This window comes from Pinus tabuliformis, chromosome X, assembly GCF_031772625.1.
Source record: "Pinus tabuliformis cultivar Carrire ecotype Pingquan chromosome X, CPIR1, whole genome shotgun sequence".
NCBI classification, from domain to species: Eukaryota; Viridiplantae; Streptophyta; class Pinopsida; order Pinales; family Pinaceae; genus Pinus; species Pinus tabuliformis.
Window position 1 is genome coordinate 972,559,268 of NC_142308.1, and position 23,035 is coordinate 972,582,302.

Consider the following 23,035-nt stretch of genomic DNA (forward strand, 5'->3'; position numbering starts at 1 on the left):
GAATGCATTTGCCTAAATCAGGCAAAAAAATCTTTAGATTGACTTCTAATGTACATACAAACAACATTTATGTTGAGCAGTTAAAAATATGAATCTAGTTATAGCAGAACTTGGGGCGAACAACAATCAATCCTGCTCTAGCTTCACTAAATTTGTACCTGCACAGTCCAAAGGATATGATAAGCCAACTATCAAAACATTTTCCAGCCATTTATATCCACCCAAAACTTCCGAAGTGATAACTAGCTAAGAAGATATGATAACTGGCTAGACTCAATATAAGGAAATGTGCAGGGTGGATATCTAATTTTCCCTATTCATTCTAGAAGTTTAATCAAAATGAAATCATACATAGTTCAATAAGAGTCTAAGATAATATGATCAATGCAAACACAACTGAACCACATGCAGTTACTTTCACTCAAACCACTACTACAAGATAATTCATGCTAAAAAGTTTAAGATGAGTATATACCCCTTATCGATAAGAAAGTTTTTAATTGCAATAGGAAGAGAAGAACCACCACGACTATGGACTCCAACTCCTGCAACAACAAAATATACAAAGATATGAACTTACGTATAAGGATGATAACCATTTCACAATTAGAGCACAAAATAACAAACATATACTATTTGAAACTGTATTTTGTTGTGAGGGGAATCTACTATCCATAACGAGATGATGCCCATCAGTAGATTAGACGAAGTCACATCATACTGGACAACAGACCGAACAAGAAATTATAGTTTCATGGATATAATTATTTTTCCCTTGCATATTTCCAATATAAGGACTTATCTGATTGCATATTTCCCTTGTGACAAAATATTGCAAATAGAGTAGAAAACAACAAAACATAGTGTTTAAAATTTATATTTTCTGAGATAGGAAGCTGATATCCATAATCAGACGATGCTCATCACTAGGTTAGAGTCAGTCATGTCAAATTTGACAACAAACAAAACAAGAAATCACAGTTTCATTGATATAATTGTTTTTTCCTGCGTCTGGAAAATTTTCAGCTTGGAGGCTTGTATACCCTACTTGTCTTGGAAATGCAATGTGTACTATGAGTGGTGGTGCAATTGATAATTGTAATCCACTCACTGTACAAGATACGCCAAACATGTAATACTCTCCTTTTTATTCCTTTCTTTAAATAATCCATTCTACATTCCCCTCCCTTGCTGTACGATATTGCCTACCTTCCCTGTCTATGCATTGGGCAACTAAATATATTTGTGGGAAGAACATATACATTTGTTTGGGTAGAAAAATATATTTGAGGGAAGAACACATGCGTTTGTTTTTTCTTGGGACAAGTCCTGCAAGACACAGAGAGAAGGCGAAATTATTGCTATAGTACCAATTAATTTGTTTTTGGGGCTTCAATCATGGTGGAAGTCACAATCATAGCTCGTGTCAGTGATGGGTTGCCTCTTGCAGAAGGTTTAGAGAATTTTCGTGAACTTAACAATGGTTCTGATTTTAAATTCCACAAGTAGAAGGCCAAGCTATTGTTCAACAAACTCTCTCTGGGTGAACCTGGACCCTCCAGAATGTCTATGAGAATTGAGCCCTATTGCTTTCAGTATCCTGCATATACTTTTAGTTCATATGTAGCAACTTCTAATTAATTAAGAAATTAAGGTACAAACATGATGATTAGAACTGTAATTTTTTCCCCTGAAATAATTAAGCAGTTGGGGGTTTTAGAACATTTATTTACATGTTTTGCCTTGAGTATTGAGCGGTATAACTACATTGTGGAGGATGGTGTGTGCTATATTACTTTGTGTGACCAGTCATATCCCAGGAAGCTTGCTTTTCACTATTTGGAGGACCTGCAACGAGAATTCGGGAAGCTTGATCGCTCCAAAATAGAAACTGCTTCCAAACCACATGCTTTCATCATATTCGGTGAGTTCTCTGCAAATTAAATTGATTTAATATCATATTTATGGCAAGGAGTTCCCCGTTGGAGTAATTTGTAGACCGTGCCTGATCTGATACGGTTTCTGTCACCGTTGATAGATGTTGTCATCTAGAGGATTAGAAAGCTTTATCTAGACATAAGAACCCAAAGAAACCTGTTGTTAAATTTGGACAACTAGGTCCAAACTCCATGTTCTGATGCTCAGATTAAGAGGCTAATATTTTTGTTGGATTCCTCTTTCTGAGAGGTGTAAAATCCATATAAAATTAGTCTTAATCCTATGAGCAGAACTTATATTTTGAATTTATTATTTTTAATAAATTATATGTGCAAAGGTCAGCCAGTTTTGTAATGTAGGCTCACATGCCCAACAGATGTGTCACACACCCTCATTGATGGATATATATATACAAGAAATGTTGGAGAGAATTTGAACACAACACAACTCACATCTTCCTCTCTCATCCCAAAAAGTACGAGCTACCTGGAGGACGAATTTCAGCCACACGTGGGAAGGACGAAGAGGATTTTTCTGCTGCTAGGGTTTCTGCTGCTAGGGTTTCGCAGAAGTTTGACCAGCGTTGACTTTGGTCAACGCTTGGTCCAAACAAGCTGAAAACTTGTGGGAGGTTCGATTTTTGAAGGCCATACTACCTGGCACAAAAATCGAGGTCAAAGGGTTGACCGTTTTGCTGCTGCGTTGACTTTTAGCTTGCTGCCCCTGCGTTGACTTTTCATGACAGCGTTGACTTTTGTAGAACTGACTTGGGTTGACTCATCCACTGGTTGGAGGGTTGTTGTGACACATGCTGGGCTGGCTGACCAAAGGAGACTTTGCTGGTTGAAGCATCCTGTTGACCGCCGAAACAAACACATACATTTTTCTTGTTTCTGATTTGTCTTCTGTAAGATCTGCTTATATGTTCTATCTGCATTTTGCTTATCTACTTGTATGATTGCTGTGAGAAAAGTGAAATTGCTCTTAGCATAGAACATCTACAAAACTTTACATGGAATCAGAGCTGAGGTGAAGACAAACTCTATCTATAGCAATCATCATCGAAGGAAATGGATTCCTCTAAGCTTCAATTCAGGGAGAATGACAAGCTGACTGGAAGTGATGACTTCCATGCCTGGAAGATGTTATTAGATCTCATATTAGAAGATCATGATCTCCTAGATCATGTGACAGGGAAGATTCAAGAACCTCCATCAAATGCCTCTGCTGCTGTTAAACACAAGTATAAGAAGGGAGAAATCGGAGCAAAACTGCTGATCAGGGAATCCATAAATAAGAGTCTGGTTGCCTACATATTTGAACTAGGCACATCCAAGGAGATGTATGACAAACTGATACTTATGTTCCGAGTAAACAATGTGAACCAAGTGCTATTCCTCAAGAACAAGTTGAAGAATATGAAGAAGGGCCGAGACGAGTCTATTCAAACTTTCTTTATGAAGTTGACTGAAACCAGGAACAATCTGCTAGCTATTGGGGAGATAATAGCTGATCGTGAGATGGTTCTCACCGCACTTGGAGGACTTCCATATGAATGGCAAGTATTCACAACTACCATTCTCAACAATAATACCATCCCTAACTTTGATGAGCTTCTGTCTGGATGTATGCAAGAAGAAACAAGGATGAAGGAATTTGATAATGAAAGAAATGTTGCCTATGTTGCTCATTCCCGAAAGAAGAACTCTGGTGGTTCCAAGGACAAAGGAAGGACTAAGACTCAAAAGAAGAAGGGTAAATGTTTCACCTGCCATAGGACTGGACACTATGCTAGAGAATGCCCCTTCCAGAAGAATTCTCCCGATAGTGACGACAACAACAACAACCGAAGGAATGGGAATCAAAGAAATGACAAATCCAAAGGAAAGAGGAAGGCTCACTTTGAAGGAAACCATCCACCTTCTAAAAAGGACCAGAAATACCAGGTATGAGGAGTCTAATGTTGTTGATAAAAGAAATGAGTATATTCTAATATCTGCTCTCTCAGCTGCATCTCCGCCCGACATTATGGATGTCTGGCTAATCGATAGTGGTGCCTCAAGACACATCACCGGATTCAAGGAAGCACTTTCTGACATGGTTGAAAGGGATACTAATCTAGAAATTATCCTTGGGGATAATGCCACTTATCCTGTGAAAGGGACCGGGACTGTGACCCTCCACTTGTCTCAAGGACAAGTCCTCCATCTACAAGATGTACTCTATGTACCCAAATTGAAGAAGAACCTTGTGTCTGTATCTGCCATGGAAGACAAAGGATTCAATGTAACTTTCTCTGATGGAAAGGTACTCATGTGGAAGAAGAGCTTCAAGGAAGCTATCTCAATTGGTTTTAGAGTTGGTACACTCTATCAGGTTGGAGGGAGTCCGTTGGGAGCTATGACTTGTGATACTATCCGTCAAACCGAACTATGGCACCGAAGATTTGGACACCTTCATTACAAGGCTCTTCCCGAAGCAAGGAAGGTGGTGACAGGGATGCCTGATTTTGGAAATAATCATAAAGGTGTATGTAAGGGCTGTGCTGAAGGAAAACATACAAGGGGACCTTTCCCCTCAAGTGTCACAAAGACATCTGAGATATTGCAACTGGTCCATTCTGATCTTTCCGGTATGTTGCTTGTAACATCCCTGGGGGGATGTTCTTACTATATGACATTTACTGATGACTTCTCTCACAAAACCTGGATATACTTCTTGAAGAAGAAGGATGAGGCTTTCATGTGGTTCCGTACCTTCAAAGCCTTGGTGGAAAATATGACCGGAAAGAAGATCAAGATTTTGAGGACTGACAATGGCACTGAATATGAGTCAAATGAGTTCAAAGACTTTTGCAGAGAAGCTGGCATTAAGAGGGAGACTACCACTGCATATACTCCTGAGCAGAATGGTGTTGTTGAACGCAAGAATAGGACTATTGTGGAAGCTGCCCGTGCCATGCTATGTGACCAGGGTCTTCCAAAGTTTCTGTGGGGAGAAGCTGCAAATACTGTTGTGTACATTCAAAACCGATGCCCTCATTCCGCTTTGGACTCCAAAACTCCCGAAGAGGTTTTCTCTGGTAAGAAACCTGATGTCTCACATTTTAGAATTTTTGGATGTCCTGTCTATTTTCATGTGCCGAAAGAAAAGAGAAGTAAGTTGGATGCTACTGGGAAGAAATGAATGTTTGTGGGCTACAGTGAGACTTCTAAGGCATATAGAGTCTATGTACTTGGTCAAAGGGAAGTAGAGATAAGCCATGATGTCACTTTTGACGAAGATGCTTCCCTGAAGAAAGTAGTAGATCTTCCTAGATCTGAAGAAAACCATGAAGAAAGACCTGGAAATCTGGAAGAACCCCAGGATGAGACTATGCCTGATGTTGAAGGGCCAATGGACCCTATTGATCCTTCCCCTTCTCTAGGAAAGAGGCCATCATGGCTCAGGGACACCCTCGAAGATGCTGAGGGTCATGCTGCCCCAAGGGGAACATTCCGAGAAAGCAAGAAGCCGTGTAGATACCAAGGGTATCTAGCTGCCATGAGTACTATTATACAATCTGAACCTGGATCTTTTGAAGAAGCCATCAAGCATCAAGTCTGGAAGGATGCTATGCATGAAGAATATGAGGCTATTATGAAGAATGATGTCTGGGATGTGGTCCCGAGACCGAAGGACAAATCTGTTGTCACCGCTAAATGGCTCTACAAGATTAAACATGGATCTGATGGGAGTGCTGAAAAGTTTAAGGCAAGATTTGTTGCCCGTGGCTTCTCTCAAAAGGAAGGAATTGACTATGATGATATATTTGCACCTGTGGCTCGATATACCACCATCCGATCCATCATAGCCCTTGCTGCTACGCAAGGATGGAGTCTTCATCAGATGGATGTCAAGACCGCTTTTCTGCATGGTGCAATAAAGGAAGAGGTGTATGTAGAACAACCTCTGGGATTTGAATTTCAAGATCGAGACACTTATGTCTGCAGGTTGAAGAAAGCCCTCTATGGGTTAAAGCAAGCACCCAGAGCTTGGTATGAGAGGATGGATAGTTACTTGATGAAGCTGGGCTTCACTCGAAGCAATGCTGATCCAAACCTTTACTTTTAAGTTTGAGGAAGGAAAGCCTCTCATTCTAGTGTTGTATGTGGACGACCTCTTCCTGACAGGTGATGACCCTCTCATTCATCAATGTAAGAGGGAGCTTGCTGTTGAGTTCGAGATGAAAGACCTAGGACTGATGCACTATTTCCTAGGCCTGGAGGTCTGGCAGAGACCTGGAGAGATTTTCCTTTCTCAAGGAAAGTATATTGTGAAGCTTCTGGAAAGATTTGGGATGGTGGACTGTAAGTCCGTGTCGAACTCAACTTTAAGAAGTTGAGTGGCAGCGCCGCAGGGCCTATCTTGGCCAATCCTACTGAGTATCGTCAACTCATAGGAGCTTTGATGTTCTTAGTGAACACCCGTCCGGACATATATTTTGCAGTGAATACTTTGAGTCAACAGATGGTTGAGCCTCATCATTTTCACTGGGTTGGTGCCAAGAATCTTTTGAGATATCTTCGGGGCACGATAAACCATGGGCTGAGATACACTGCCGGGAGTGTGATACTCCGGGGATATACTGATGCCGATTGGGCTGGCAGTGTGGTGGATCGTAAGAGCACATCTGGATGCTGTTTCAATCTTGGTTCTGCTTCGATCTCATGGATGAGCAGGAAGCAGAAGTCGGTGGCTTTGAGCACCACGGAGGCCGAATACATTGCTGCTAGTATGGCCTGTTGTGAAGCAGTTTGGTTGAGGAAGCTCTTTAGTGAGTTGTTCCAACATGTGCTAGATACCACTGTAATACTCTGTGATAATCAGAGTGGGATTCGTATGACTGAGAATCCTGTGTTCCACGACCGATCCAAGCATATTGATATCAGGTACCACTTTATCCGGGATATGGTACAGCGAGGCGCCGTAAGGCTCGATCATATAGGAACTGATGAGCAGGTCACAGATATTCTCACTAAGCCCCTGGGGAAGGTCAAGTTCCTAACCTTCTGTGAGAGTCTTGGTGTCGTGGAAAGACCCTATGATGTGGGTCCTGTTGGACGATGAGCTCTGGGAGCTCTGGGGGGCTTTGGGGATAGCTTCTTGGAGCTATAAGCACTCATAATGCTTCTGCCCCACCCTTGTGATTATTGAGCTGGTTTGCCACTCATTTAATCTGTGCCCCGTATGCATCCTACCCATTGAGTTCAGGGCTCATGGGAAGTACCTCTCATTTGGCCAATGAGGTGTGGAAAAGCTAGAGACTATTAGCAAAGACTGATGGACGCATCAGAGATTGCCGTACTCTCTATCTAGGATGGCATGGTCCAACCACTTGATCTGGGATCAAGATTTGTGAGGTCTGGGACCTCTGGACTGATTATGTCAGTCGGGGAATGATGTCTTTGTGACTGACCCACTTCTGTTCTGAAATAAAGAAGCCAACAAAGCAAGTTTCGGCGGGATGACTCACGATGTTAATTGCACTAATAGATGGAGTTCTCCCTAGTTGAGAGGGAGTGTTAAATTTGGACAACTAGGTCCAAACTCCATGTTCTGATGCTCAGATTAAGAGGCTAATATTTTTGTTGGATTCCTCTTTCTGAGAGGTGTAAAATCCATATAAAATTAGTCTTAATCCGATGAGCAGAACTTATATTTTGAATTTATTATTCTTAATAAATTATATGTGCAAAGGTCAGCCAGTTTTGTAATGTAGGCTCACATGCCCAACAGATGTGTCACACACCCTCATTGATGGATATACAGGAAAAGCTGGAGAGAATTTGAACACAACACAACTCACATCTTCCTCTCTCATCCCAAAAATTACGAGCTACCTGGAGGACGAATTTCAGCCACACGTGGGAAGGACGAAGAGGATTTTTCTGCTGCTAGGGTTTCACAGAAGTTTGACCAGCGTTGACTTTGGTCAACGCTTGGTCCAAACAAGCTAAAAACTTGTGGGAGGTTCGATTTTTGAAGGCCATACTACCTGGCACAAAAATCGAGGTCAAAGGGTTGACCGTTTTGCTGATGCGTTGACTTTTAGCTTGCTGCCCCTGCGTTGACTTTTTAGGGCAGCGTTGACTTTTTTAGAACTGACTTGGGTTGACTCATCTACTAGTTGGAGGGTTGTTGTGACACATGCTGGGCTGGCTGACCAAAGGAGACTTTGCTGGTTGAAGCATCCTGTTGACCGCCGAAACAAACACATACATTTTTCTTGTTTCTGATTTGTCTTCTGTAAGATCTGCTTATATGTTCTATCTGCATTTTGCTTATCTACTTGTATGATCGCTGTGAGAAAAGTGAAATTGCTCTTAGCATAGAACATCTACAAAACTTTACACCTGTCAAAGCTAAACAACGACCAGTATGAAGTCTAACAGATTATAACCAGGGAATTTAGTGAAGTTATCGGAAACGATGAAAGCAAGAAAGCAGAGGATGCAAGTGAGCTGCTAAATGTCCCCATTTTAATTTATATTTGATTAATTGTTAATCTGTCTCAGTTTCAATAGCTTAATCTACCTTTTGGATTTTATTTTACATACAATGCATACTATGCTTGCTCATCTCTCTTATAAAAAACTTGGCAGGCACAAACCTCATGATGTCTAACCGGTCATTACCAAGACTATTGAATGATATAGAATCGACCATTAGGATTCCAAACGGAGGTAATAGTTCCTTTGCGAACAATTGCACTAGAAATAAAATTATTATTCTTGCTATGGGTTTAATTTTGATGTCAATAAAACACTCTTCCATCAGATAAATTTATTTACAATTGTTCAACATTGATTATTTTTCATAATAATAACAGAGATGTAGCAAATAGTGCATTGAATATTTGCTATAGTTTATGTTGGAATACAACTTATGCCCTTTTCATGCATAAATATCTTTAAAACAAGTAAAATTAGAATAAAACTAATGTAAACTATATTCAAATTCAATGCACAATGTTTAAAAATAAAATTGAAATGAATTGCCTGTATAGCCTGTATAACATTGAATGATATAAAAAGTATGTATAACATTGAATGATATAAAAAGTACGAAGACATAGAACAATACCAACAAACAGGTTGAAATAGGTATAAAGTTAAATGCACACACTTCTTAATTATAGGTTATTTTTATTTGGATTGCAGATTTTAGGAATATTTTGGAATTTGACAAATATAGGTGAAAGTCAATTGTTTGACCTCATTCTTGTTCATCAAATTCCAATATCGTTCCAAAATTTATAATCAAATTAAATTCAAAACTAATTACACCATTAGACGAACCTGATTACTTCAACACGTTTTGTCAAATAATTTAGGAGCACCCTTGTGTCCATTGATAATTGTAAAGCCATTTCTACCTACACCATATAGACAAACCTAATTATTTCAGCACATTTTGTCAAATAATTTAGGAGCATCCTTGTGTCTATAGATAATTGTAAAGTAATGTCTACCATTCTCTTTTTCATGTACTTGAGTTTACAGAGCATACTGGAACCATCATATGAAATGCTTGTATTGTTGACATCATTATGATTTGGTTATATAGTGAAACAGGTCGTTGGGCAGTTCCTAAAACACCATGGATGGGAAGGATCTGCCATATATGTGAGAATAGGAACATCGAGGATGAAAACCACTTCCTCTTAGAGTGCCCCGCGTACAACCACATTAGATCTCAGTTTCACAATCTTTGTTACAATACTGACCTTCCTAGCCTTTTACAATGTCAAAATTATAGTGAGCTCGGGAGGCTTCTCCTCCAAGCTTTTTGAGCATAGGAATAAAATCTTAAATCAAAATAAATAATTTGTTTCTTTAAGTCCGATAGACCAATGTTTGGTCTCAACGAACGTTAACCGCCATCATCATCTCATTATAAAACACTCAATCTGTCTCTATGTCTCTATTTAGGTAGGGGTAGTGAATGACATCATTTCCATATATGGTACTCTTGTGTGTAGAAAGTGGCATTAAGTGGATGTCGACCATAGATTTAGTAACCGTTATATTCATTCTTATATGGATGTCATGTAAAAATTGAACTTGTTGAAAGTTGCCTCTGCCACCTCGGGGCAGGAAATTTTTTAATGGAATATCATCATGCTCTATCTGGTCAGGGTAAGATCCACTAACTCAGGGTAAGGTCCACTAACTCATATTCATAATTCTGATAGAATCATGACCTGAAAACCAAGATGATTATTCATATCCATCTCCATGAAACTGACTCTGTTTTCGTTTTTCTCTTCTTAAAGAAGTAATGATATCAACGCTTTTCCATTTCTCTCCATTTATGTTTGTTTCATAGTATAAATGATTCTAAAGTTTTGGGAAGTTCTGGCTGTTTGAAAATAACAATTACAGTCCCAACCGGAAGGCCTCTTAAAAGATGACATATAGAAAGTTATATTTTGATATCAAGAAGTAGAAAGAAAAAAATAAGCATGACTGGAGGTCGTAGTCTTTCCTAATAGAGAAGGAAACCCATAAGGGTTCGACTTGCTTCAGCATATAATAATATACTAAATACCATATAAATATTGGCCAAAAGGGCTGTAATTGTCATTACAGAAGAACTAAGAAGAAAAAGCAGCCACGGAGTGGCACCTTCCCTAGGAGTAAGTTCCGCCAGAAGACTTAAAGTACAGTGACACAATGAAAACAGTGCTATGGCACTTAGTGTATACTAGTGTTGATAAATTAGGTCTAACTTACGCAATTCTATGAAGGAGCATCATCCTACTCACCTAGGTTCAATGCGTGGAAATGACATGTTGAGCTCTTAATGAGTATATTGTTGTAATGACATTGAGTTCTATGTTGATAAAAGGTTCGAGTTTTTGTGGAATGTAGTTACCTTGAATACCATCTTCAAAATGAGGGGAAATGCCTAATGATTTTGCCTAGGTATATGTATTTCATGAAATTCTATGTGTGTGTGCGTGTTAGAAACAACCAAATATTGCACTGAAAACTCTAAAGCTAATAGATTATTTTTTCTTTAACAAATTCTACAACAAATATAATGCCAATACCATGCCAACTTATTACATCATAACATCGTTAATAGTTACAAACAACAATATACCATGGCGGATACGAGCATGTTTGTTAAGATTTAAACCTGGGTCATTATGGGGACAACCACACAAAGTTTTTTTATCGAACATAACTTTACATATTTAAATGATTGAACTTAAGGGGCATAAGGTGAAGCAGTGAGATGTGTGTGTAGTGAAATGTTCCCACATTTGTTTGAACATTACCTCTACGTGGCCCTACATACAAAAAAAAAATGTCTCATAAGAATTAAACATAGGTCAGTCATGAAAAAATCCTCATTCCTCACTAGTGGATCTTACTTCTTTGGGATTTAAAAGGAAAACAACCCATTTGCCTAAAAGCTAAAAAATAAACCATTCTCTTCCTCTAACAATTTAATGCAAGAAAGAGGTTGTTAGTACCTAACCATCTCCTTATGATAACACTGGATCATCACATGTGACAATACACCATGCAAGGCGGGAGCACTCATGTGAGGATTTGATCATGGGCCATTGTGGTAATATGCATAACAAGTTGCTGCTAGACCACAACCCAACAAACATCTTTCGAGGATTTTTTCTTATACGATTGATTTGGCTAAGATACCACAATAAAGGGTGTGTACTATGTTGTTATAATCACCTCGGATGATGTATATATGTGATCAAAATAACCCAAAGAATTGCATCTAGCCACATCCACACCCACTCAAGGGTTTTGCTCTTAGTTTTTTGCACTAAATTTCATCACCTTATTGCTTGTTGCTAGGTCACACTCTTATGAAAATTGTGCTTCAATGAATGTGCCTGTGTGTATTATAAGGTGTTAGCTCAACTAAGTGTTGTTAATGTACTAGGTATTTAACTAGTTATATGCTAGTAGGTTGACTAGTTGTACATTGGTAAGTGCCTAGTTTGAATTCCCCCTAAATTAGGGTTAGTAATATGTGTTGATGGGTTTACTAAAAATGCCATGCTTGAATTTCCTTCGATATTTTCCACACACACACACATATATTGTTTTTTTTTTGTATCCTAGAGGAACCCATCAACCCGCTTTACACATAACTACTAGTAAACCTCTAGCGGTCTACAACCTGTCCTCCTCTTCGTAAACCAGGTCACAACCGGGGGGATTTGAACCTTGGATCAATCAGTTTTAACAAATTTCACATTATTTTGATCACTAATTGAACTTCCTCTTCAGAGAGAGAGAGAGAGAGAGAGAGAGAGAGAGAGAGAGATTTATGGCACATTAGATTATCAAAGGAATCACCACCCACTAAACAAATAACTTGTAATGACAATCTTATCTTTAATATGATGGGAGGATATGAGCATGGGACCACATGTTGATTAATTTCTCTCAAGTTTGACTTATTGATGCAAATGTTAGTGGGGAACGAAACCCAATTATGAGATATTTAATGTTGGTACGAAACTTACAATACTTACAAGCATTATTTAGATAATAACCACAAGCTAAAGAAAACCTATTTGAAAAATCTCATATAAAAGTAAAATAAAAACCATATCATTATTCATTAATAATGAGATCAATTACGTCAACATCTAGTTTGAGCAGTGGATGATGTGATTATCTCGTGCTTCATTACTATTGATTAATAAGCTTGACTTCATACTAATTAAAGCCATTTATTATACAATATTAGTGAGTCATTAATATCCCACACAATAATTGAGGTTAAGGTTATGATTAGATAATGTAAATAAAATGTAATTCTCACCACATTGTAGTCACTCAAAGTATACATTTATTCATTGATTATTTGGACATAAGAGTACACACAAAATACATGTGTTAGCATTTTTTAATGCGATGTGATTCTAATTGTGTTGTTCAATGGCTTATATGGCTTATATCTTCAACATCATAAAGTACTATTACATCAAGGGAACAAACACCAAGGGTAAGCATTAAGTTATAAAAAACCACCATACTAAAGTAATGAATTATGGATGGTGTTATGGTATATGTACAAAATTTTACACATTATGTCTTTATTCAATTCTTAATATACCCCATATTCATTAAAACTCTACATAATAATCCTCAAGGCAACATATTCCAAAAGATTAATCCCTCTCCAATGTAAAATTATGAGATTCATATTAAATAATCATAATAATAATAATAATAAAAGAACATGTCTTCCTGATAACGACTACATGTTCTCATCCATATACATGAAAATGGAGGGAGGAGAAGCCCCATATTGAACATGCTAACGTCAGGGGGAGAAGTTTTCCTCCCTGCATTAACACTCAAGGTAAGAAGGAAACATGAATAATGTCAATTGACCTCATCCTTTTATTTCCCTTTGACTTTACAAGGAAATAGATTCTTGAAGATATATGCCTTCATAACTTTTCTTTGAGAACCTCATCCTTTTATTTCCCCGTGACTTTACAAGGAAATGGATTCTTGAAGATATATGCCTTCATTACTTTTCTTTGACAACTATGGCATATCTAGTGTTAACCCATGCTCACCTTTATAGCTTTTATAACTTCAAAGAACTTTCTTAATGCTTGGGATAAAAGTTCTTGGGTTACTATGATAATATCCTTCTTTAAAAAATGATTTTCATTAGAGTGAGTATAAAAATTTTGGGACATATTTTCACAAGGATTTCCAAACATAGCAAAGGAGCAAACATTAGAATAATGAATTAAGTATATTTTGCCAGTTTACCTCTAAAACGAACTAAGTTAATGATAAAAGTTAAAAGTTTGTGATAATATCATTTTTTGAGTTTGTGATAATATATGTTTTTAAGTTTATTTAAAAATATGATTTTTATTAGGTTGAGTATGAAAATTTTGGGATATATTTTTACAAGGATTTCCAAATAGAGAATGAGTAGAAAAAATAGAATAATGAATTAAGTATATATTTTCAGTTTATCTCTAAGCAAACTAAGTTAATGATAAGAGCTTGTGATAATATCATTTTTTGAGTTTGTAGTGAAAGTTTGTGATGATATATGTTATCAAAGTTTATAATTGGGTTAATATATTTTTCCAACATTATTATATTTTAAAGTACCATGATCACATATTTATTTCCCCAAATCCTTGATTTAAATATAATGTGATAATTTCTTCTTTTCCATACATAATGGTGGTTGATTGTTTGTAAGATGAATATGTATGTGTTTTTTTTACATTCCATATTCCTATATTAAGCACATTGTATAAATGTATCGAAACAAGTAACAATGAATAAAAAAATAGCATTTGCACCAAGAGGTGTAAAAAAAAGCCGAAAATTCAAGACTGGAGTTGTTGAGGTTTTCACGAGCCTTGTTGTTTGGGTAGTTCGGGAAGGCCTCCCTGTTTGAGTGGTTAAGATTTCTCGAGAGCAATGATATAGAGAGGCCAACTGAGTGGGGTATGAGGAATCATCGAGATTGTTTCATTTCCATTCTTTGCTCCCATCTATTGCAATTTTCTATCAAAGCTATGTCTAGACTCTTCATCATGCATTCATGGATAACTTTTTCCTATAAGCATTATTGATTGAAAAATATTCCTAAAAACCCTTCAAAAATTACATTAATGGATAAATCAATTTGTTTAAAAAATTATCAATATATAATTCAACTCTTATTTTTTTATATAAATTGTTATACAATAATATAAAATATATCTTTTATAAAATACATAATATATAAAGAAATGCTTGAGTAACTAAAAAACGTCGTACTTATTTTATACAAATTATTTTGAGAAGTGTAGTGTTGTATGGTTTAATTACAAATATCAAATTCCAAAAACAAATATGGAACAACAAACCATGAAGAAGAAGAAATGACTGTAGACTTGGCTATAATTTTATTATAGCCATAATTTTCTCATGGAATGAAATCAATTATTCTATGAAATCAATTAAAATAAATAATTCACGGCAATGGGTGAGTGCATTTGCCTAAATCAGGCAACAAATCTTTAGATTGACTTCTAATGTACATACAAACAACATTTATGTTGGGCAGTTAAAAAGATGAATCTAGTTGTAGCAGAACTTGGGGCGAACAACAATCACTCTTGCTCTAGCTTCACTAAATTTGTACCTGCACAGTCAAATGGATATGCTAAGCCAACTATCAAAACATTTTCCAGCCATTCCTATCCACCCAAAACTTCCGAAGTGATAGCTAGCTGAGAAGATATGATAACTGGCTAGACTCGATATAAGGAAATGTGCAGGGTGGATATCTAATTTTCCCTATTCATCATAGAAGTTTAATCAAAATGAAATCAGACATAGTTCCATAAAAGTCTAAGATAATATGATCAATGCAAATACAACTGAACCACATGCAGTTACTTTCACTCAAAACACTACTACGAGATAATTCATGCTAAAAGTTTGAGATGAGTATATACCCCTTATCGATAAGAAAGTTTTTAATTACAATAGAAAGAGAAGAACCACCACGACTATGGACTCCAACTCCTGCAACAAAAAATATAAAAGATATGAACTTACGTATAAGGATGATAACCATTTCACAATTAGAACATAAAATAGCAAACATAGTATAGCAAACATATACTATTTGAAACTGTATTTTGCTGTGAGGGGAATCTGCTATCCATAACGAGATGATGCCCATCAGTAGATTAGACGAAGTCACATCATACTGGACAACAGACCGAACAAGAAATTATAGTTTCATGGATATAATTATTTTTCCCTTTTATATTTCCAATATAAGGAATTATCTGATTGCCACAAAATATTGCAAATAGAGTAGAAAACAACAAAACATAGTGTTTAAAATTGTATATTTTCTCAGATAGGAAGCTGATATCCATAATCAGACGATGCTCATCACTAGGTTAGAGCCAGTCATGTCAAATTTTACCACAAACAAAACAAGAAGTCACAGTTCCATTGATATAGTTGTTTTTTCCTGCGTCTGGAAAATTTTCAGCTTGGAGGCTTGTATACCCTACTTGTCTTGGAAATGCAATGTGTACTATGAGTGGTGGTGCAATTGATAATTGTAATCCACTCACTGTACAAGATACGCCAAACATGGAATACTCTCCTTTTTATTCCTTTCTTTAAATAATCCATTCTACATTCCCCTCCCTTGCTGTACGATATTGCCTACCTTCCCTGCCTATGCATTGGGCAACTAAATATATTTGTGGGAAGAACATATACATTTGTTTGGGTAGAAAAATATATTTGAGGGAAGAACACATGCGTTTGTTTTTTTCTTGAGACAAGTCCTTCAAGACACAGAGAGAAGGCAAAATTATTGCTATAGTACCAATTAATTTGTTTTTTGGGCATCGATCATGGTGGAAGTCACAATGATAGCTCGTGTCAGTGATGGGTTGCCTCTTGCAGAAGGTTTAGAGAATTTTCGTGAACTTAACAATGGTTCTGATTTTAAATTCCACAAGTAGAAGGCCAAGCTATTGTTCAACAAACTCTCTCTGGGTGAACCTGGACCCTCCAGAAGGTCTATGAGAATTGAGCCCTATTGCTTTCAGAATCCTACGTATAATTTTAGTTCATATGTAGCAACTTCTAATTAATTAAGAAATTAAGGTTCAAACATGATTAGAACTGTAATTTTTTCCCCTGAAATAATTAAGCAATTGGGGTTTTTAGAACATTTATTTACATGTTTTGCCTTGAGTATTGAGCGGTATAACTACATTGTGGAGGATGGTGTGTGCTATATTACTTTGTGTGACCAGTCATATCCCCGGAAGCTTGCTTTTCACTATTTGGAGGATCTGCAACGAGAATTCGGGAAGCTTGATCGCTCCAAAATAGAAACTGCTTCCAAAACACATGCTTTCATCATATTCGGTGAGTTCTCTGCAAATTAAATTGATTTAATATCATATTTATGGCAAGGAGTTCCCCGTTGGAGAAATTTGTAGACCGTGCCTGATCTGATACGGTTTCTGTCACCGTTGATAGATGTTGTCATCTAGAGGATTAGAAAGCTTTATCTAGACATAAGAACCCAAAGAAACCTGTCAAAGCTAAACAACGACCAATATGAAGTCTAACAGATTATAACCAGGGAATTTAGTGAAGTTATCGGAAACGATGAAAACAAGAAAGCAGAGGATGCAAGTGAGCTGCTAAATGTCCCCATTTTAATTTATATTTGATTAATTGTTAATCTGTCTCAGTTTCAATAGCTTAATCTACCTTTTGGATTTTATTTTACATACAATGCATACTATGCTTGCTCATCTCTCTTATAAAAAACTTGGCAGGCACAAACCTCATGATGTCTAACCGGTCATTACCAAGACTATCGAATGATATAGAATCGACCATTAGGATTCCAAACGGAGGTAATAGTTCCTTTGCGAACAATTGCACTAGAAATAAAATTATTATTCTTGCTATGGGTTTAATTTTGATGTCAATAAAACACTCTTCCATCAGATAAATTCATTTACAATTGTTCAACATTGATTATTTTTCATAATAATAACAGAGATGTAGCAAATAGTGCATTGAATATTTGCTATAGTTTATTTTGGAATACAACTTATGCCCTTTTCATGCATAAATATCTTTAAAACAAGTAAAATTAGAATAAAACTAATGTAAACTATATTCAAATTCAATGCACAATGTTTAAAAATAAAATTGAAATGAATTGCCTGTATAGCCTCTATTTTTTTTTCAGAAGAAAAAAAACCAAATATATTATATTACAGGAAATATAAAGTCATGTATACAGCATAACAGTATTGCCTGGACCACAGCAAAAACAGATAAAACCCATGTATGAGGCAAGGATTACAGATGATCAGGTGGGTGGAGCGGATAATCTCACACCAGAAAGAGACAAAAAAAAACTATGAAATATCCATATGAACCATGTGTACCAAAAGCACCAGATAGAGCGAGAGCTCCAAAATCAGGCAGATCCAAAGAAAACATTGATGCGCAGCAGCAATGACGACCTCAAGTAACAATTCTGTTCCAATAAAAAACATTGGTGCGCAGCAGCAATGAGGACCTCAAGAGATAGTTGGAAGAGAGATCCCTACATATCAGGAGGGACAGAGGAATCTGTAATCCGCAGCAGAATAGACGCAAGAGGAGTTCTGAGATCTTGAAAAGTACAGTTATTTCTCCACTTCCATAAAAGCCAGATGATCGTGACAAACATAGATCGTAGGGACAAGCATTGCTCACTCCACCACCTGTAGCCCTCATGTACAGAAGCAAATACGCGGTAAGGAAAACAAAAGGATATAGACAATTCATACCAGATTTTCTGTGTCTGAGCACATTGGAAGAACATGTGGACATTGGTTTCATGATCCGAGAGGCACATGGAGCATCGTCCCGGCCCATTCCACCCCTTCTTTTGTAGTACCTCCCAGGAGAGGTTCCTGTTGAAGAACACCAGCCATGAAAAAAGAGTGCATTTGAGTGGGCAGGACACTTTCCACAAAGACATCGGAAATTTTGAATCCGCAGCCCCAGGAAGGCCTTCAACCATGACAGAGTAGATGTCCTTCACCCTAACCGGATGAGTTGATTTTGATATGGCCCAAACCAATTTGTCTTTGTTGCCTATGCGCTGAAAACCTGTATTTGATAAGTTTTGGGACACCGAGGCCCAAATCTGTCTCAAATGAGGAGGAAGCGGTAATTCCTCCATGCCAATCCAAACAGGAGAAGAGGAGGACCATTCTTTAATCAGCTTTTCCCAAGTGAATATACCTTTTGCTTGGAGGAAGAGAGAAAGGCTTCTTGGGATCAGAAGCTCCAGATTATTGACAATGGGGTCAATGCCAATGTAGATAGAGGATCCTGAATACAGCCTCCAACGGAGATTCTGAATGAAGAAAGGAAAAATTTTCCTGAAACTATTCCAAATAGCCGAACCCGATTTCAAACCAAAAGAAGGTCTCCGGTACCAGAACTCCAGGCTGCGTCCTTTCAAATATCGATTTTGGATAATCTTGCTCCATGGCCTGGCCCCAAAAATACCCCTGCAAAGCGATTTGCACAGTAAGGCCCTTCCAAAGATTTTCATGTTGATAAGACCCCAGCCTCCATTAATCTTCGGCCTCGAAATGATATCCATTTTGACAAGATTTATCTTAGACTGAAATGATTTTCCTCCCCATAAAAAATTGCCCGCAATAGAAACTAGTTTTTTTATAATGGAGGCCGGAAGATGAAACAGATGGGACCAATAAACTGATAATTGAGCTAAAACTGACTGAACCAGAATGAGTCTTCCGGCAAGAGATAGAAATCTCGCTTCCCAAACAGAGATTTTTTTGAAAAATCTATCAGTTAGCCAGGACCAATCGCGTGAACCATATCCTTTTGCCTTCAGTGAGAAGCCCAAATATTTGAAACCGCTCCTCTATAACATTGAATGATATAAAAAGTATGAAGACATAGAACAACACCAACAAACAGGTTGAAATAGGTATAAAGTTAAATGCACACACTTCTTAATTACAGGTTATTTTTATTTGGATTGCAGATTTTAGGAATATTTTGGAATCTGACACACATAGGTGAAAGTCAATTGTTTGACCTCATTCTTGTTCATCAAATTCCAATATCGTTCCAAAATTTACAATCAAATTAAATTCAAAACTAATTACACCATTAGACGAATCTGATTACTTCTAACACATTTTGTCAAATAATTTAGGAGCACCCTTGTGTCTATTGATAATTGTAAAGCCATTTCTACCTACACCATCTAGACAAACCTAATTATTTCAGCACATTTTGTCAAATAATTTAGGAGCATCCTTGTGTCTATAGATAATTGTAAAGCCATGTCTACCATTCTCTTTTTCATGTACTTGAGTTTATTTATAGAGCATACTGGAACCATCATATGAAATGCTTGTATTGTTGACATCATTATGATTTGGTTATATAGTGAAACAGGTCGTTGGGCAGTTCCTAAAACGCCATGGATGGAAAGGATCTGCCATATATGTGAGAATAGGAACATCGAGGATGAAAACCACTTCCTCTTAGAGTGCCCCACGTACAACCACATTAGATCTCAGTTTCACAATCTTTGTTACAACACTGACCTTCCTAACCTTTTACAATGTCAAAATTATAGTGAGCTCGGGAGGCTTCTCCTCCAAGCTTTTTGAGCATAGGAATAAAATCTTAAATCAAAATAAATAATTTGTTTCTTTAAGTCCGATAGACCAATATTTGGTCTCAGCGGATGTTAACCACCATCATCATCATCATCATAGAACACTCAATCTGTCTCTATTTAGGTAGGGGTAGTGAATGACATCATTTCCATATATGGTACTCTTGTGTGTAGAAAGTGGCATTAAGTGGATATCGACCATAGATTTAGTAACCGTTATATTCATTCTTATATGGATGTCAGGTAAAAATTGAACTTGTTGAAAGTTGCCTCTGCCACCTCGGGGCAGGAAATTTTTTAATGGAATATCATCATGCTCTATCTGGTCAGGGTAAGATCCACTAACTCAGGGTAAGGTCCACTAACTCATATTCATAATTCTGATAGAATCATGACCAGAAAACCAAGATGATTATTCATATCCATCTCCATGAAACTGACTCTGTTTTAGTTTTTCTCTTCTTAAAGAAGCAATGACATCAACGCTTTTCCATTTCTCTCCATTTATGTTTGTTTCATAGTATAAATGATTCTAAAGTTTTGGGAAGTTCTGGCTGTTTGAAAATAACAATTACAGTCTCGACCGGAAGGCCTCTTAAAAGATGACATATAGAAAGTTATATTTTGATATCAAGAAGTAGAAAGAAAAAAACAAGCATGACTAGAGGTCGTAGCCTTTCCAAATAGAGAAGGAAACCCATAAGGGTTCGACTTGCTTCAGCATATAATAATATACTAAATACCATATAAATATTGGCCAGAAGGGCTGTAATTATCATTTCAGAAGAACTGAGAAGAAAAAGCAGCCACGGGGTGGTACCTTCCCTAGGAGTAAGTTCCGCCAGAAGACTTAAAGTACAGTGACACAATGAAAACAGTGCTATGGCAAAAAGCCTCGAGTGATTTTCCAATAAAATGAACCTGGGTAGGTGCACCACAAGCCATTAACGCTAATCCCGGTTGGATAAGACCCAATGCTCTGACAACCCTGTCGGCTCTGCTAACGACAAGGAATTCCTCATGAATTAGTTGAGTGGAGGAAGCATTTCCTTCTTTAAAAAAATGAAGAAGAGAAACTAAAGGGAAAATTATCCTGTACATAAAGAAAAAGAAAACTGTAACGACTCCTGAGGGTAAAATTTTAGAACTTACCAAGAGCTGATCCAAACGCTAGAGAAAACCCTAGTGCAGAATTGTTTACGTGTCGCCAAGAAACACGCATATACACTACAAAAAAAGAAAAAATAGAACATATTTGTATGAATGCTTACAGGAAAAATGAACTTCTGCAATTACTGTGTCTCAATCAGTGTTAGTAAGAAAAAAAATATTGTAGGGACCATACATGTAACCTTCCTCTTGAAATCGTCTCGGTTTAGACTATAATACAATTTTGTCTATGAGCAGAAAACCCTAAATATCTACCCGGTAGGCAGGGTGTGGAAAACGAACCCCTAAAAAAATAATGGAACATAATTATTTATATGATAAATAGAGCAACTGATGAGTATGGCCGCAAAAGAACAATTACGCAGATGGTAAGGATTACTTACTGTAGTCGACGCTAGTTTGAACAAGCTTTCACAATCAAGCCCCTGTAGGGAAGAACATGACATGGCCACTACCCGTAAGGATAGGCAAAATAAAACCCTAGAAAAACCGGGAGCAGAGCACCCTCCCTCAATCAGAAGGTAGCAAATGAGCCAAAATGTCCCGCAACCCCTGGGGTGGTTACCCTAGAGGTGAGAAAGCCAGATCCAACCATTGGTTTCCAAAGGAAAACATGTGTAGGGTCATGATTCAAAGTCCAGAGTAATAATATTAAATAAAATATTTTTCTCTATGAGGGATCTGCTTCCTCCATGAGGGATTTGAACATCCATGCTCCAGCTAGCATTCCTATCCCACAGAACCGGCTCGAAACGTGTCAAAATACAATTGGTTTAAAGGGCCAAAATAAAGCGCTCGGATTGGGTGGAGTGAACAGTGTTTGCCCACCCAATTTCACAAAGAAAAAGCCTTTCGGCATAAATATGAATATGTCATATTTGACTTCATAAAATAGTTGTTACAAATTTAAAATCCTCTCTTTCTACTTTAACATTTATCTTGTTATAATGTGTTGTTATAGGGGTATTTTATAATGTCACGTTAATATTACTTTATTCTTTATAATAATAATAATGGTTTTTTTAAATAATTTTATGAAATAATAAATATATTATTTATTTAATATCATTTTGAGATTACTTTTATTGTTAAAAGTATTGGATAATAATGATTTTTTAATAGTTTTTGTTTTATTAGTCCTTGCCGCGGGCAAGGCAGGGACTATAGTAATCAGAATAGTGCCGCACGATATTAGTTTGACTTGGTTAAAATCATGAATAACGAAAAGCTTTTAGGCTAGCGATATATTTTTCATAGTGGAATCACTTTCACCATCTTATTTGGCCTCTTCCCGAGGCAGAGAGAGGCCAACCATATCTTATATTCATTTATTTCCTTCGCATTTTGAACTACCAAACTAATCCTAGCATTATTTCAAGGCATTAAATATGATGCGAATGAGTTCAAGGTATTAAATATGATGCGAATGAGTTCAAGGCATTAAATATGATGCAAATGAGGTGACCGCCCTTCATAGGGCTATCTGTGGATATTGGCACCACTTGACAGTACACCGCTGGTAGGAACCACTTGGCAGTACACCGCTTGACCACCCGCTTGGCACTGCTTGACCACTGTCACCACTTGCAAAGTCTGCATGTATTGGCATCGCCCCCTCACATGAAGGGCATCGTTGGGAAGAGGATAT

General features: G+C 37.2%; 1 long non-coding RNA gene and 2 pseudogenes across 3 annotated transcripts; 2 read left to right on the plus strand and 1 right to left on the minus strand.

The window, feature by feature from the left end:
* On the minus strand, window positions 1-21,938 carry LOC149142972 (uncharacterized). Of its 3 annotated transcripts, XR_016264948.1 has the most exons (5): window positions 21,771-21,938; window positions 21,563-21,671; window positions 21,370-21,444; window positions 21,038-21,214; window positions 15,455-15,527 (listed from the first exon to the last, which is right to left on the minus strand). It is a non-coding gene; the product is annotated as an uncharacterized LOC149142972 (long non-coding RNA). The 3 variants fall into 3 exon arrangements; XR_016264947.1 differs by lacking the exon at window positions 21,563-21,671; XR_016264946.1 differs by lacking the exons at window positions 15,455-15,527; window positions 21,038-21,214; window positions 21,370-21,444; window positions 21,563-21,671 and adding exons at window positions 1-158; window positions 476-545.
* LOC149142973 (25.3 kDa vesicle transport protein SEC22-1-like) lies at window positions 1,147-8,474 on the plus strand (annotated as a pseudogene).
* LOC149142974 (25.3 kDa vesicle transport protein SEC22-1-like) lies at window positions 16,382-17,573 on the plus strand (annotated as a pseudogene).
* Window positions 21,939-23,035: the final 1,097 nt, after the last annotated feature.